At 38.3% G+C, this 18699-nt stretch overlaps 1 long non-coding RNA gene across 1 annotated transcript in view; it reads right to left on the bottom strand.

Moving 5' to 3' along the window:
- The window catches only part of LOC140596588 (uncharacterized), a 41692-nt gene extending 26495 nt beyond the window's left edge, over positions 1 to 15197 (bottom strand). The window contains exon 1 of the long non-coding RNA XR_011998500.1: positions 15138 to 15197. This is a non-coding gene — a long non-coding RNA (uncharacterized lncRNA). The remainder of the gene's footprint in view (positions 1 to 15137) is intronic.
- Between the last annotated feature and the right edge of the window lie 3502 nt (positions 15198 to 18699).

Here is an 18699-nt window from a genome sequence, read left to right on the forward strand (position 1 = left end):
TGGAGATAACTGGTGGTTTCTCATGCAGTTCTGTTTACCGCAGAGAATGGCTCAGATTCATGGGGTGGCTCATCTGTTTGTTTCCCAGGAGTGTCCTCCTCATCAGGTACAAATGACTTGTTGTTCCCCCCGTCCCGTCTGCCTCCTTGGTGACGGATAGACGAGAACTGTTCCCTGTGCTCTGGGACTCTAATGTGATCTGGGTCGTGCTGGTGGCAGGAGGGGAGGGAGTGGGGGAGGCACCGAGGGGAACAAGGGGAAGTTAACACTAGGGGAACTCCAGTCTTTCTTGGAAAAGAAAGTGTGTTTGTGTTCTAGGGCTAGTGCCCTCCTCTAACAGCCGCTATAATATTGATCTCGCCGTGATTCAGGATTCAATGTTAACATCACCCTCGTCAGTGGGAAAGTGAGCCAGGGAAATGGAGAACTCAGTATTTCTTCTGATGAGGCAACTCAAAGAAACTAAATATTACAAGGAATGTGGGGGAAAGAACTTCCCTTCTTTGAGACTCACAGCAGATACAGGAGCCTTGAAATGAACAATATTACTTCTGGCTTTTCAGCTCCCCTAAAACCGAGGAGTTACAAGCACAACTGTACATTAGTCAAAATCACCTGTCAGGGGAGGCGATCTCAGGATACATATTAAGCAGGAGGAAATTAAGGCAAGAAGAGTAGCAATTTATCCAGATTCCCATGCTAATGGGCAGAGCTAGGGACTCGCAACGCCTCATTTATCCCCTGACCTGTGGGCCGGATGGATGGACACCCCACAGGTGCTTGTGGGACACTCTGAAAGCTCATGGCTCTCAGCCCTCAAATATTTCCACTATTTGCTGTTAGCACGCCTTCAATTTCTACCACTAGTAAGACAAGTGTTTGAATAAGTTATTGTATCCCTACAAGAACCCCCTTTAAAGATTCTATTAATAACTACCATGTTTTCAGTGTCTACTACGTGTTCTCTAAGTGCTTTTTATACAATATTTCTGATCCTTCAAAGAGCCCTGCCAGGTGAGTATTAATATCTTAATTTTACAAAAGAAGCAACTGAGGGCCATTGGGGAAGAAAATGAAGCTCAGAGAATTTAAATAATTTGTTCTAGGTCAACAAGATACAAGAAATACTTAAGCCCCAAATTGAGGGATGTCAGGTTCCAAAGCTTGTACTCTTCGATGGGGCCATGCTTCCTCTTTTAACCTCTTCCAGGGGAACTTAAGCCAGCCACACTTGTCCTTGATAAGTTTACCAAAGATGAACAGACCAGTCATCTTGTCAGCTGGAGTGAGATTGAGAGAGCAGGTGGGGAGAAAGGCAGGCAGAGGGTTCTAGGGAATTGGGTGGAGGAGAAGAGGGGAAGGGGCTAATGTCAAAGATATACTTTGCCTCATTCATAATCAGTCATGGCTGGTGCCTCCCAGGTTTACCTCTGGGTGAGCACGTTGCTGCAATTCAGCTTCGTAGGCATCTGCCCATTCAGGAGAGGCCCTCCTAGGCAGCCCCTTCAACAAGCCTTCGCATAAAGATGGATGTGATTGCAACAAACTTTATCACACAGAGTGATCTCCTTAACACCTGGCCATCATTCCATTGCCATCTAGACTATGAGCTGCTCCAGGGCAAGAACTATGTCCCACTCACTCGTGAGCCACTACTGCAATGTCCTGACCCATATGAGTTATTCCATAAATGTTTGTATGAAAGAACAATCAAGAAAGTGTTGATAACAACTCATTTTACTTGTGAGCTTCATCCGAATGGCCTAGAGAAAATGAAAAATGTGATGTTCAAGCAAGAAGGAGGGCGGGACCTTATCTTTTTATTCATTTAATAATATTTCTTAAGAACAAGGTATTGTGGGAAATAGAAAGATCTGGAAAGCTCTTTGGTGGCACATTGTAGTCGAGGAAAGAGAAAAATAAAGAATAGCATATAACATAAATTAAGGTATTTAAGAGTAGAATTCAATGAATACAGTGTGGGTTCAGAGACAGCTTGGCAGAGTAACTGGTCAAGTCAGTATGAAAAATGTTTAATAGAGAAGATGACATATATAACTTTGACCTTGAAGGATAAGTAGACAGAGGACCAGAATCACTGGAAAGGAGCTGTTCTGGCTGTATAAATAAGGTCAATTGGAGGTCACTTCGTTTAAAGGAACAGCAAATAAAAAAAAAAATACAGTAGAGGATAGAATATATGGGAGATGTAGTGGCAGATGAGAGAGGAAAATAATTTCTGGAGAGCCTTAAATCTTATTTTAGAGGAAGAAGGGAACCATTGAAGACTTTTGAGGAGGAAAGCAATGTGATCAGGCTTGTATTTTCCAGCCACCCTATAGATAATATGGAAAGGAAATTGCTCTGTGAAAGCAGGCAGGCTAAGTGATTTCTTGACTATTTTCTTTGATCCCAGCATAAGAGTTCTTTGCAACATTTACTTTGCAGAGGCCATAAAACCACATCAAACTGAATCATGCACTATCATCCTCTAAGTTTCTGGTTCCAGTGGGCCTGATGCAATGCTAAGGTTTACTGAAATTTCAGATAATCAGAGCAGGAGGGAAATCATCTTAGCAAACACAGGCCATTTGTGTGGAACACCAGATCAACTCACAATCAAAGTCTGTGTCAAAGAGAGCAAGAAGCATCACCAGGCAGGTTGTGGAGAGCCCTCCTTGTTCCAATACACTGTGCAAACTGAGCAGGGGTCCATTTTGTCTCACCCAGGACAGTTAGGACTTGAGACACCTTCTGCTGTAAATCTTGGCACCTTGGCCCCAGGAACACTTCCCCTGGTTTGGGTAGTTTGTGTTTTTGTTCCATCAGGCATAATGCTGCTGAGCACTTAGAGGCACATTTTCTGCACAGTGTGTAGGGATTTAGTGGTACAACTCCCATTCACGTTAATGGAAATCCCGCCAGGAAATCTCCATGCCAGGCCACACTGAAAATTCACCCCTGATTGTTCTGTTTGATTTGTTTCACCTGTGTCTTCCTCTGGTCCCCTCTGAGGATGTTTGTGGGCTCGTTAGTGCCGGCCTGCACTCAGCACTGAGTCGTAATCCCATGTAGAAATGGGGAGATTCAGAGGCATCTTTACTGCTGAAGGAAAGGGCATACCTGGCTGGGTTTCACTGTGGTTTTATTTGAAGCTATATAGGTTCTAGGAAAGCCAAAGATCCCCTGGATGTTGCTCTCAAAACAGAAATATGCTCATATTCAAAGGTGAATTTTGTTGTGCTCAGTACAGGGGTGAGAAAGAGAAACCAAATCCCCAATACGACTGGGGAGACACTGAAGATATGCACCTGGGGATTCAGGACACAGTGGAGCCTAATCCTAAGAAGACACAGCCTGGTCAGGTGCCCATGAATGGAGAGAGCCCAGTGAAGAGAAAAAAATGATCTCATTCCAACATATGGCTCAAAAGAGTGATTACCCTTCTCATACTGTGTGACAAATATGGACTTCTGAGGGTAGCAAAGATTATTGCTGAATGTCTTGAGCTGTTATGCATCCTTCTCTAAAATATATAACTTCTTTAATTTAATATTTTATTTCAGAATGGCTTGATTTGCTGTTGATCACTTAGGTACCATGACATGCTGATTATTGGATTTTTCTCTTCATGATGTTGGAACATGGTTGGCAGGGCTGACACCAGGACTCAGCTGACAAGTTGCTTCTATCCTTGGCCCATGTGGCCTTTCTGGTGTTCATGCTGATTTGAGCACCCTTTGTCTCTATGCCTCTTCCACGTGCTCTTATATACTGAGTCTCAATTAATGAGACTTAAAACACCAACCCTTCCCTTGGAGTCAATGCTGTACCTTTAACCAAGACTTGGGAGACTTGACTTCAAATTCAGTATAGAACTCTACCTTATAGCCTCCTCATGTGAAAATGTGAATAAGGCTACGGACTCTGGAGTCAAACTGCTGGGGCTGACATCCACCGTGTGCCCATGAACAAATTATTCAACATCTCCAAGTCATGTTTTTCACCTGTGTCAAAGATCGGGAATAATAATGCCATGAAGTGGGTGCAGTTCAATGAGATAATCCATGCAAAGAACTTAGTACTTTGTTTCCCTCATAATAAGAGCCCAAGAAGTGATCATTATTATTAATTATCATTTCTTCTGCAACTCCACATAACGCTGTGGGTATTTTACATGTATAAGAAGAAACAAAGGGGCTTTTGAGTATGCTACTTTTCATTCTTAGTCTTCATCCTTACATAAGGTGTTCTTTTAAAAAAGTCTGTAAAGTTTAGCCTGAAGAGTTAGGAGGAGAGGAGAGAAAACGATGGAGAAGAAAAATAGAAGGAGAAGAAAAAGGAGAAAGACAAGAGAGCATTGTGTATGTATATAACATTCCATGGTTTACTCTAAGCAACCATGGGTGATGGACAAAAATGATATACAGTCCTCATTTCACAGGTTAGGAAACTGAGTCACAAGACAGCAAATAGCTTCCGAAATGCACATAGCTAGTATGTGATGTAGCTGACACTTAATTTTTCTTTCTCTAAATGCAGTGTATTTTATAATTACAGGGAAAATGCAAAATGGAAAGGAAAAAAATAAGATTTTCTGAGCAAAGGAAATGGATAAAAAAAATCTGGGAAAGATGATGTAATTCACTATCAGAAGAAGCCAAACAGCATCATTCTGATACCCTTGTAAAGCCAATGATCTTGGACCTGTGGATGTTTAATTGGAAATAATTTGGAAAAACACAATTCTCATTATGCAGTAGCCACTTGTTCCCCTAAGGGTAATTTCACTCTTAAATGATCTCAAGTTCTACCAGAAAGATATAAGCAAGAATATTGTACCAACGCCTTCCCAAGAAGTAGCATCTCATCTGCATTTTTATCATCATCATGAATTATTTATTAAGAAACAAATTGCCTGTAGGGGCACACTAAAAAACTGTCCAAATAGACCTTGAAAATATCCTACAATTCATCTTTGTCTCTGCAAGTTAATAATCTAATGCAATTCCATAAAAGTAGAAACATATACAAACAAAATAACATTAAGAAAATGGGTCAACAATAAGCTAGTTACATTATATAATTGAGAGCCTCTGGATCCCTTTTATATGCCAAGTTTGAGTCAAATGACTTTCTGAACTGGAAGGAAAAGCAGCAAATGGTGTGAAGACTACTTATTTTTTCAGCCTCTTGAGGACTGAACTCTTACCTTGCCTCGTACCTCAAGCACTTGTCATAGAGTTGACACATACTAGATGGTAGGTAAATGAAATTGGGCGAATCAAGGGAGATGACAGGATAGGTACACAATTAACTGGAGCTATATAGGCAGTAGGAAAATTTCTAAAATACCCTGAAAGATTTCAGTAAAGAAGCGACTACATTAAACAAGGGACCTTGACCATTATGTCCCCTGGTGAGCCTCCATGGCAGTCTAGCCACACAATCTAAACTCTGAATTGCTGGACAAAGGAAAAGTAAGAATACCACTAATACTCATTCTTGAAGGAGGAATGGAGATTTTAAAAATTTATAATAAAAATTAATCAAATTTTATTTTTAATGGGATTATTACCTAATGAAATTATATATAGAAGATCACACTTTATTTTGTTGGAGAATTTTCAGTTTATAGATTAATTTACCATCAAACTATTTCTTTGGCCTCCGTTAATCAGTTATATATGGGGGGAAGGAGGGTGCCACAACTGATTCCTGGAGAAGAAAACCAGAAAGAATTTTTCTTGCATGAATTGTTCAACTCATTTAACTCTTTACCTTCTGGTTCAGAAGGCCATTCAAATGAAAACTTTAATGGAAATAAGTGAAAGACAAACTGTGTCCCCAAAAGTCCCTATAATCTTGAGTCTGAGGATTCCTCAATGTTCCAGAATTCCATGATGTTTTTTTAATCTGCCCTGGAAAGAGTTTTGATTCACTCCTAAGAAGCAATATTCCCTCTCCTAAAATTAATGTCTGTATTTCATGCCTTCTCTTTGGATGCCATATCTTAACTATATGTACACTTGAAATCAGTTTGGCCTAGCTGACTGATGTGTTTACTGGGCAGAGGAGCTCCATTAGCCTACATACCAGCTCATACACCACAGGGAGATGGCTACAGGGGCCTTGGTAGCTCCTAGGGAGAGGTGGGATTGTTGAAGCATCATTTGGCGTGGAACTAGATTTCGCAGAAAGAACCCATCAGAACTAGATGGTCTTCTACTAGATCTTGATATTGTTTTAAAAACTCTCTGTAACAAGAGAGAATGTACTTGTGAACAAATATGTATACACCCACTGAAATGAAGATGCTTTGGCCAAGCTCATCATTTTGCACATGCACATGCACCTACAAACATTCCCATCATTGTCTTCTGTGCTGAAGACCTTTCAATTCTCCCCTGCCTGCCCACAACCAAGCAGGGAAAATAGTTCCCAAGGAAATTTTGCTATTGACTCCCCTCTTGTTGTCTGGTTTGCTTTAATAAATATTGAGTTTATACATAATAGGGGGATGAGGTTCAGAAGAGATAGACAATAATTCCAGCAGAGAGTGATACAAAACACAAAGTGGCAATAGTACTGCAGTTATAGGGAGGCCTTATGTTTTTCTTCTCCTTTTATCCAATTGCCAATGGTTTGGGAAACAGTGCTTTTATACCAACTTTTGAATTGCACTGAATGTTTTAGTTACTAAATTTAATCAGAACTCAGAACCAATTTAGAGAAATTAGACTGTAGCATAAATTTCTCTGACCTGTCTTGGTATTCCTTATTTCTTCAGTTATGACATCACTAACCCTTTTCTCTCTGAATAATATGGACAGCAAGTCTTAATCTTAGCCAAGTAGATGTAAAACTGAAAAATCGAAAAACTTATTCTCTACTTCATAATGTTTCTTCCCTCATAACTAATAGTTGAGCACTTAATCTCTACTAAGTAACTCCTTTTTATATGTTACATTATTTTATTTAATCCTCATAGGAATACTAAGAGGGCATATTATTATTCTGTATTTAACAGATAATCTATAGAAATTAAACAATTTATCCAAGGCCACACAGATCATAAGTGACAGATCCAGGATTCAAGCCCAGATAGTCAGTCCAGAGCTGCTTTGCTATGCCACTGCTTCATGTTGGTTTTTTATTCTCCAACCAGTCATTAAATACTCATCTCCAACGTACTTAAGTGTTTATAGATCCAGGCCTTCTACAAGATTTTAAATATTTTAAGTCTAAGGAGAATATCCTTAATTCAATGTGTAATCCTCATAGTACTTCAAATATAGTAGGCGCTCAATAAATTCATATTAAATCAAATTCATTCCTTATAATACTCTTCATAATCCACATGTTCTCAAGATTCTGATCAATTAGCTCTAAGTTCTCTTTTGAGCTACTAACCAATTCTTTAACTTGCCCACTAGTTCATTTCCAATTGCATGTCCTGCAACGGGTGCCTCCAATGCAACTTGTATCAAATCCAGCTTAGCACCAGCAGCTTTCGCTTTCCCCAGCACAGTTCTCTGTGTTCTCTCTGTTTATGGGATCCCTCTTTACATGTGGCCAGTTAAAAACTTAGGAGTCATTTTCCACATCTCAAGTTTTAACACTCTTTCCCCATCACCTATGAAAAATGAAGCCCTTTTTGAAAAGGTATCACACATTTAATCACATTTTAACATTCATCCTTCTCCATAAAATACATGTATTGAGCACCTGCTCTGTTCCAGGTGCACTTTTAGGGACAGAAAGATTCAAAGTTGAATAAAATGAGGTCATTCTCTGAGAAGACCCTATTACATGATAAGAGGAGAGGTTGGATATAAAATGGACTATATTCTGCTACCCTAGAGGGAATATAGTTTCTTAAAGGCAGGATTTTAAAAAGTTTCCAATGTCTGGCACTGTATATGGCACATAGTAGATGGCATATATAAAGGTTTAGGTAGTAAGTGAATTAAAATACTACTCATATGGCATATTATGGTACTGATGCTAGTTCCCATCTAATTATTTGGCTTTGGTTTATTTTATAGTAGGTTGTTGGATAACATCTCTCAAACCAAATTGTAAGCTGAGTCAGGGATTGGATCTGTAGACTCTCACAGTTCAGCGCAGTGCTTCAGGGTCAGTAGATACTCCAGAGTTACAGAACAGAGTGGACACATGGGCCTTATTGGTAGAAAGTACCAGTATAGATGGGAGCTTTGGGACACGATGCATATTTTTACTTTAACTTCCAGTTTGTGTTATGTTTCAGTAAAGAGTCATTATCATTCGGTTGGTCATTAGGATTTCCACTAGGAATATTTTATTAGAGTTGAGGTTAAGAAACAGCCGGGTTAGAACAGGATCACTCACTGAATTGAGAAGGTCACATGCTTCTTTTGAGTCAAGATTGGAGCCCCATTTAGTTAAGTGGTAGATAAACAATAAGTGGAACATAAGAAAAAGCTTGATGGTATCTGCCAAACCTGCCCCTTCTGTTTGCAACTCAGATTTGTTGCAACTTCACACGTGTGTGAGACAGTGGAGAGGGAACCAATCAGGTTATTTGTTTATTTATTTACTACTAGAGGCAGCAAGATCCTTTTTCCCTTAAGCAGTTAAAATGAATAACACATTGGAGAGAGAATTGCCAACACTGTTTCCTATAAAAGAATATGTGAACTGGTTCTAATAACGCCAACGGCTACCTGACACACATTCTTCCTATAGTGTTCTAACAAGCTGGACTATTTTTAGGGAAATTCTTTGCCTTGAACTAAATTTATGGCCTTAAAGTCTTCTCGTCTATTTTTCGTGTGTGCGTGCTCCAACGGTCCAATTTATAACTGACACCTTTACTACCTACCAGCATATCAGTTTCATCTCCCAGAGGAAGAGAAAACCAGACCCTGTGACTAGTGAACTGGATTGAAAATCTAGTCTAATGCTGACAGATAAATGCACTAATTTTCTTCTGTGACCGGTTCTGCATTGCAGGGTGAGCCTGCTTCTAACAACTCCCTCAAAAGGCTCTGTAACCCGTCCAAAAGATGATGTCAAGTGCTACAAGGACCCAGGTCAGCCCTGCATCATAGGTAACAGTTACCCCAGTGATAAAGTTACAAGGCAGGTTTTGAATGAGATTGTGTTTTTAAATGAAAGACTGGCTGGAAATGTAGACTTGGACCAAGCATTAATAGAGGAAAATTTGAGACAAACAGAGGTTAGCGTTTGGTTTCTTTGTGGTGTTCAGCAAAGGTCAGAAAAGGTTCTAAAACAGAAGGAACCCAAAGTTTCAATGAGGAGTTGTGGTATTCTATTAATACATGAGCATGTAGACTAGACAAAGTGAACTCTAGGTTTAGCCAAGAGTTGTTTTGTGACATGGAAGCTCCAGTTATTCAGCTGGAACTGGTCACTTAATTTGGATAAATCCCTGAGCAGTTGAAGACCCACTGAGAGTCTCGTTTAATTTTATTCTAAGGGTGAAGTAACACCCTTCCATCCCCATGCCAACTGCTTAGGCCCAATGGGGAGGGAAGACATAAACAGCAGGCATGGAGCCCGTCGGATAGCCTTACAGATTAACTTTATGGTTTTCCTCCTTTACTACCAGAGTCATGGCTGTGGAGGCAGCTCGTGAATCAACCGGAGCCCAAATGGCAACCATGTTCCCATTATCCATCTGTTGTGTTTCCTCACAAAGGTTTAAGTACAAGATTGATCGTGCATATCTGACAACGTGAAGTACCTCTGAGTAAAGAAACTAGAAACAGTTTCTCACTCTGGACAAAAGAAAGAGGACATATATCCAGAAGACAAATGGTGAAAATTCAATCCGTAAGTACATAGAAGATACCTGTGCTGGTAAGAAGGAAAGGAAGCACTGAGAGATCTGGAATTTGAAATAAATGGATTGAAAGTGCCTAGACAAAGTTCACTTAGAAAAAAATATAGCTTTCCTTAAAGCAAATATAACTAGTGAGAAACCATGTTCCACTAAAAACAAGCCTTATGTAGAGAAGAGCAAAGAATTTTAAAAGCATGAACCTAAAATTAAACCAGCTACAACTAAAAGGAGGAAGAACCAGATTGTTTGCTCCAATGAAGAGTTTATTACTGTTGGTATAAATAAAGCTAAAATATTTTCAATTTTAAAGAGACAACAAAAGCTGGGAACTGTGTTGTGTGGATGGTAATCAACATGGGGATTAAAAACACAGAAGCACAGAGCGTCTGCTGTTGGGATCCTCACTGTGCAAGGTGGAGAGTAGACTTGCTGACACTTGCTGATGCAAACACAGGAAGACCCATTTCATGATACTCCACAGCTACTGCCCAGCCTGCTCCTGCACCAGCTGCCTACACAAGCTCAGCCTAGCCCAGGACAGCCAGTGCATCCACGGTTACAAAGTCTGACTCTGATCCTTCCTCAGTGCTACCTATTTCTTTCTCTGTGACCTTTCTTTTTTGGGAAGAAAACCCACTTTGTCAATGACTCTGAATACCATGGGATTTTAGGAGGGTCTCCTTTCTTTCCTTCTTCATCCTAAAAGGTGACTTTGGAAGTAGGAAGGAAGAAGGGAAAAGTTAGAAAAGTAATAATATAGTCACAATATAGTTCTTTACCTTCGAAGCTCCTTCCCATACTTAATCTCATCCAATACTACACTACCAGGTGACAGAGCAAGTGTTCCTAAGCCCATTTTGCAGATAAAGACCCTGAGGCTCAGAAAGGTTAAGTGCTTTGCCCAAGTTCACACAGCTGGAAAATGAAGTCCAGGACAAGAACACGGACTCCCAATCTTGTACTTTTTCCAGAACACATCAGATTTCATCACAGGAAGCATACGCTACTTTCCACTTAGAGCTTTGGAATAGAATAGATGACAAAATGTAGTTTTCAGTTCTTGTTTGTTTGTGTATGTTGTTACTGCTGCTTCACTTTACATTTCAAAGTGCTATATTTATTATCCATCTTCTTGGGAGGCACGTAATTATGTTTTATATGTTTTAACTTAGACAACTATAGCTTTTAGTTATCTGTTACTTTTGTGCCCTTGGGATTTCTCTACAGATAGATACATAGATACACAGATGTCAAAAAGAGATATATAGATAATAGACCTTCTGGTATTGACAGTAACATATTCATTCCTTCTTGTTTCCTAAAGAAATAGTTTTACTTGATAATATTTTGAGTTTTTCTCTAAATCTCATTCAAAACTTATGCAAATTGTTAATGTCCACAGATTTCCAAAACAAGAGTTTAGGAGGAAATCTTAACCGCAGTATCCCCAATATCTTCCAATGATTTTAAAGTTTCACTAGAGGGCACTCCCACTTCATGGCCAGGAGGCAGTAAGGACAAAGGACCATAGTGGTCTGGATGCTTAACTCCTGTACCTACTATTTTGTTTTCTTTCTCACTCTCTCTCCTCTTTCTCACCCATTGTGTAAAGAATATAGTGAAATTATACAGGTCTTCCTTTAAACATATAAATAGAAATGAACTATATTGAAAAGCTAGCTAACGTCTGCAACTGTGAATTATGGTTCATCTTGTGACATAGAGCACATCTTGGAAATCTGCACTGAAGTTTTGGTTGTCAACCTATATAAGACTACAAGATATAGCATGAGATGTTAGTTTAGTATATCAAGAATATGTCTTTATTGGGCAACTTGGAGGGGGGGATTGTTGCTAAGAACTTATTTCCAACTTGTAAGATCTTCATTGTTCCCTTTTCTGGCAAATCTTTGGGTAAACCCAAATTACAAAGGTATGTGGAAAGGTCAGGAAATGGGGGAATTAAAGAAAGATCCAAATGGACAATCAAATGAAATTTCTTTAGAGTAAATGAAACATTAGGTTCTGCTCTGTAGTTTCCACACTTTTATGTATCAAAGATCTGAAGATATTTTAAATCATATATGTTAGCAAAACAATAAATAGAGCTTTTCTTGTGGGAGGAAAATAAGGTATTTCAAAGTCAGAAGGAAAGTAGCCTATTGCCAAGTGTAGAACCCCACAGAGCCCTCAGGCTTGAAGTTTTAAACTGATCTCAACCCTTTGGGGGTTTGAATTTCTTTACTGTTGGCAAAACATAACTTCCTGCTTCAAAGAGAAATGGCATTAAGAAGGCCTATTACATAGAGATTCAAAAGACTTCTTGGACACCAAATCACTATTACAAAACACCATTTTGATGAGTTTAGTAAAGATTAATCAGAAACATATGGATTAAGTTTTTCTTTAAAATTATTTTGGTTTATAAAATAAGGGGAAAAAAAAGAGAGGAATGGTAAAATATGTTTCAGGCTTTGCAATGCCCCCAAACATTTGAAAAGTGACTAAACGTGCTGATGGACCCAGGGAAGTAACCAGATTTTCCCTGTGTCAACCTGAACCATCCTTATTTGATTTAAATTTAAAGGCAAAATAAACGTTGTAACTTTCTGCCATTATTGTCCACAGAGAGAAACACATATTTGCTTCTCAACCATGGACTTACAAATTTCAATGGAAATGTAGGCTTATGTGTTTATTTCACAATGATGCAAACTTAATTATTCTTATGTCCTAAAAGGTTTCATATTGTTTAAATAGAAGGCAGTGCTTCTAAAGTCTAAGCTGGGGATTCCTTGGTAAATTTATCTGAAATAGCTAATTATAAGAATTAAATTCTTCTCTAACAGCTCTACAAGTAAAATACACATGACGTAAAAGACCTACAATGACCATCATTGAGGAGATTTCTCACTGCAGTGAGTGATACCAGAACAACTTTACTACTAATTACCAAACCAACCAACAGTGAGTAAGCCTTAAGCAAATTGTGCTTTAAAGGAATATAAGTTGAAGAGAAAAGAAAGCATAGGTAATTAGGAATCGATAAGAGAAATCACTAGAAATTAGTAGATCCTCCTGATTTTATTCCCTCTAGTTCAAGTAATCCTTTAGAAATGAATACAATAAAAAATAGAATAAAACGAAAGTTGAGATGCAACTAACAGATTTCCTAAGTCAGGAGATACAAAAATTTTCCTTTCCTACAGATAAATCAAGGGATATTAGAAAAATTTGCCTTTATCTTTGGAAGAAATATATATAATGACAGCACATTTTAATATAGAAACATATTTTTTCCATGATTAAATGCTTAATAACCATGCATAGCTGGATCAAGCAAATTTAGGAAGTCTTGTCTTCAAAAGTATTTCTAGTAAATGTTATCCTTTGACACAACCAAATAAAAATGTTTTCCCCTGGGAGTGTGGTGATGAACAGTTGGTCTATAATCAAAAGGTTCTTGCTAGAAAGCATGTCCAGCTTTCCTTTTAAACATGTACATGGAAAATAATACCAACTTCTATCAAGCATTGGATTTAGCCCGTTATCATGTGCAAATGTACCTGCCTATTAACTTCCAGATTGGGCAGGTATTTTACTAAGGTGCGGTATTTCTATCCCAGGTCATAGCTTGAGTATTCTCCCTTTCAAGGTCCCCAAAGCTTCATCTGTCACTCTTATTGTCAAATGTTCTATTTTTCCTGTCCCTGCCAGCAGTGATTTCAATTTGGGCTTGACTTCAAGACAGGCCACATTGTATCTGTGATGTCAATGGAAAGGGGATAAAAGTCATTAAAGATATTTGTTATTTTGAAAGGTTAAAAGAGTTTTTCTTGGTGGGTAACACTTTCTCTGGAAAGAACCTTAACTAATTGTCTGGCCAGGGAATGGGCACCTAAGTGAGAAAAGAATATACTTAATAAAGCATTGGCGTCTATTATTTTTCTCCTTTTATTGTCCAGTGCCTCTGGGCCTGGTGGGCTTTCTGGAGGCATCTAAGCTCAATATTCCTTCAAACAGCAGAGCAATGATTACACTGCTGGGCTGATTCTCTTTCTGTCTGCCCTAGGTAAGAGATTCTTGCTTCAAACACCATTTATTGTAGAAATTGTTGTGAGGGTTCTAGAAATTGTGCGTGTGTCCTTAAAAGAGTCCCCAAAAGATAGAATTAGAGGTTCACTTAAAATACTATTTTGTTTTGTTTAATATCCACCTTGCCTAATATCCACTGCTCAAAGCAATAGAGTAAGATATTAAGAGTGGGATACTTTCTAAAGAGGCAGTGGAAACCAAAAGATTTGGGTTCTTCTCAGAAAGGTAACAATTGTAAAAAGCAATGAACTCAAGAACAATAGACCAAACTCACACCAACACACAACATCCACCCATGTGATAGTTTGAAAAGAAGAAAGAAAGAGCCGATTTGTGTCATTTACTTTTGTCAGGTTATGGAGGGAAAAAAACACAAAACAAAAAGACAACGCTTTTTAGTTATATGAGATTTTGATTGGTTTTCAAGGACACTTGTAGATTAAGAACAATCAAAACAGAATAGGCGTAAGCTTGAGTCAGAAAGATAAGATATTTCTCTTGATATCGCTCACATGTGGATGGCAATGATTCTCTGACAGACACCGTTTTCTAAAATGTAGTCACCCGAACACATCTGAATAACACAAAAGAGAAAGGAACATTTTGATGTGTTGAGGAAAGTTGTTTTGACAAATGTCAACGCCTGGGTCTTGCTGGCTGAGGCCTGTTGTTAACTTCCCAAGACTGCATGCATGCTATAGCTTATGCCACTCTGTCAGGGGAAATTGGACATACCCAACACAATTTCATTTCCATTTCTCTACAACATTACAAGCTTCCTTGGCAGCAAAATCACATATTCTTATCACAAAAATAAATGAGAGAAAAGAAGACATACATTCCTGTCAAGTTATGTCAAGACATATTTGGTATGTATTTCACTTTGCTATCACTGACAGCAAAGATGTCACGTATTCTTAACACAAAGTAAAGAAGTATTTTCCTTTTTTTCCCCCTGCTAGGCATCAATTTCATTTTATTCACTTACAAGCACCAGTGACAGGAAGGTGTCTTTTTAAAACAAAGCTTTTAAAAAAAGGCAAGAAAAAAAAGTTTTTGTGTTTTGCTGGATTTCTGAATGGACATATTGTACATGAATTTAATTTGACAATATCATAACAACCACAATAATAGTTATCTATCACCACTGTATTTTCCATTTTCACAGCACACATTCATTGTTCTGATTTACCTCTTTCCATGCATGTGATGAGATCTGGATTAAAATGAGTCATGAAGATGTTCATTTTCTGTTAAAGTGCCAATGGAATAAGAAGGAAAAAAAAAAGGAAAGAAGAAAGAAGGAAGGAAGGAGAGAAGAAAGAGAAATCAATTAGTTCACTCAAAAAGTGAGATGGGTTCTTAACACTAGATAAAACAAAAATCTTAAAAGACCTAAATGGAATATACTAGGGAAAGTTAACATTGAATTGTCATCTGGACAGTTCATATTGAGTGATTACCTTTTACTTCATTACTTTCTACTTAATTATGATATTTTGATAAACATGTATTAGGGTTTAATTCAGTGGAAGAATGCCTGCTTTAGCTACCTTCCTGGAAATGAGTGAAGCTCTTGCTTCTGAGAGTTGACACCCAGACCACCCTCACTGGGCCAACACCACTCAGGAAAGGTGGGGGTTTCCCCAACCAGATTGCTCTGTCTTCCGGAGATTTCCCGGGAACAGTTGGCCTATTGCTGTTTGAATGACACAGTACTCCTTTAACTTATAAATCCATAGAATTTAAGTGAAGTGTTTTAGAGACTATTTCATCAAACAACCTAATTTTACAGCTTAAAAATGAAAACCTAAAGCGGCTGAGATCAAACAGACAGTTTGTAATCAAAGTTAAACTTAGAGGAATTCACATATTGAATTAGTAATGAAGGACCATTGAGATTTCTATGGAGGAAAGAATATGATAAATATGATGAGTGTACACCATTGTGTTTTAGATATTTGAATTTCATAGTAGAAAAAAGTTCTGAGAATCCATAGATCCCCAGATGTGCACACACATACGCACAAACAAGATGGGAGGGACCAAATATAATGCAAGTTTTCTACATGATAGTTACTGAATGCTTACTAAAATTTCATATAAAAGATTTTTAATACAAAAAAAAATTATAAAATTCTAAAGTTTCTCCATGACTGAAATTTAAATTACTCTCTGGAGATTCTGATTCCACAAGTCTATGTTGAAACCAGGTTTGGGGGGACTACTGATTTATTCCACTCTGTCCTCCAAAGCAGGAAGCTTTCCCTTAATCTCTGAGAGACAATGGCACAGCCTCTGCTGGATGCCTGTTCCACTTGGGGCCCTTCCTCCTTGAAAAAGATTCAAAAAATCTGTGTCTGAAAAGACCTAGAGGTTTGGTGTCCAAAGATGGGCATCACAGGCTCAGCTCATTTTCTCACATATGAAAAAGGATTATAATAAGAAATTCCCATACCACAGGACTGTCATGAAGATTAAATGGGAGTACAAATGTGAAAATTTCCTTGTAATCTGTAAAACATTCTACAAATATTAGATACTGTTAATAGTATCCAGGAGCTAGCATTTGATTTACCAATTCTCTCAAGGGTTAAATTAATACAAAATAACGTCCTCCTCCCCCCAACATACACATACACACCATACATTAGTACAAAATTTCTCAAAGCAGAGCAGGCTACACCAGAGATATTTTGTCCCGGAAGGGACCCAAGGTTTGTCTGTTTGCTCATTTGTTTTGTGCTTTCTTCATTTTAACATTAACTGAATACCAAAGGGGCACCTTGGAATCATACAGTTATTTCTTCTAATCCTCATCAAGAAAAAATACAATTGCTCTCCTTCTCCTGACTGGTGTTTATATTGTAGAATTACAAAGCACTCCATTTTTATGAACACCAAAAGCACAATGAATTCAAGGCATTCCTCATTAGCACCCTGCAGCATTAGGCTGTGAATCTAACCTGTGTCAGAGATGGAAAGACACATTTCACTTCTAGATTCAGCTCTATTCTACAGATGAGAAAGCAGAGACTTACTCCCTGAAGAATGACTTACTCAACGTAACACACATCTCTCAGGCCAGTGTTTTTTCTGAAATGTCACAACCATGAGGGACTTATCCTGTTGCTCCTATCCTATCTGTGCATACTCCTTAACATGTACAAACAACACAGACCATGATCACATATCCATGTATCAAACATATGAAGACAGCAAGGTGATACATGATAATCCTGCCTCTCTTCCTCCCTCGCACCTCTCCAGGGACCCGGTACATTCATTCATTGGTTCCTTCTTTTGTTGTTTCTCCTACTGATGCTTTCATTCAACAATCAAGTGATCCTCAAATATTTGGTGAACATCTATATGCAAAGGCAAAGTAGGAAAGAGAAAAAGCAAAGGCAGTGTGGAAGGGGACGCTTTTATATGTGGAAAACAAAACATCCACAGAACTATAAAGGTCTGGTGCAAAATGCAAGAGTTAGAACAAGACAGTCCATTTCAGTAATCCAAAGAATGATATAGATGAACAGAGAGTAAATTACAGCAGCTCAAAAAAGAAAAGGTTAGTGAGAAATAAATATCCATTAAAAGCAAAATAAATAAATAAATAAATAAATAAATAAATAAATAAATAAATAAACCAGCAAAACCTGTTAGTCAAGGGCTCAGTAAAATTGGAGTTCCAAGATACCAGGCTCTGGTCTGTCTTATGCACTAGTGTAGCGTCAGTGCCTAGGAAATGAGTTGCATGCAGTGGGTGCTCAACACCTACGTGTGACCGAATGGTATAGGTGTAAGAGGTCCAGTCGCAGAAGCTATGCCCTCAGTGTCTAATCCAGGGATAGGAATTTTAATTCACAGTTAAGTTGATCTCAGATGCCGTACTTGTTCAATGTTTAACCCAGAGTATTGGGTCTTTTCATCATGGTTTTGGGGAAATGACAGAATTTGAAGAGTGATTCTTTCATTCCTGAAGAATGAAAATACACCAATTTTTCAATGTTTCAATATTCTTTTTAAATTTTTTAAATATTTATTTATTTATTTTCAAGAGAGAGAGAGCAAATGAGTGCAGGAAAGGGGCAGAGGGTGCGAGAGTCTTAAGCAAAGTGCATGCTGAGCTTGGAGCCCTACATGGGGCTTCATGCAGGGATGGACGCAGGGCTGGATCCCAAGACCCTGAGATAATGACCTGAGCCAAAATGAAGAGCCAGTCGCTTAATTGACTGTATCACCCAAGTGCCCCTCCATGTTTCAATATTCTTCTTTTTTGTTAAGATTGATTCATTTTAGAGGGGGTTGAAGGGCAGAGGGAGAGGGACAGAGAAAGTCCCCAAGCAGACTCCCCACTGGCATGGAACCCAAGTCAGGGCTCATCCCAGGACACCAAGATCATGACCTGAGATGAAACCAAGAGTCGTCATTCAACTGACTGAGCCACTCAGGTGCCCCTCAATATTTCAATATTCTTAAATAATTTTAATGTTCTGGGAAAAACAAAGCATTAAAATATACATAAGAACATATTTAAAAGGGTGCACCTTTTTTCCCTTTTACCTCAGATTCCATCCAATATGGCTTGGCATGGTACTGCCCTTTATTCAAAATTTTGATATTTTTTCATCATGAATTTTTTGCATTAATTTTGATTTCAAAAAATATTGCATTAGGATAGTATTTATCTCAATTACAAGTTCACATTCCATACTGCCTTAAATTCTGTGCCAGGAGCTAGTATCTCACTT

Source organism: Vulpes vulpes, unplaced genomic scaffold (assembly GCF_048418805.1).
Source record: "Vulpes vulpes isolate BD-2025 unplaced genomic scaffold, VulVul3 Bu000000639, whole genome shotgun sequence".
Lineage (NCBI taxonomy): Eukaryota > Metazoa > Chordata > Mammalia > Carnivora > Canidae > Vulpes > Vulpes vulpes.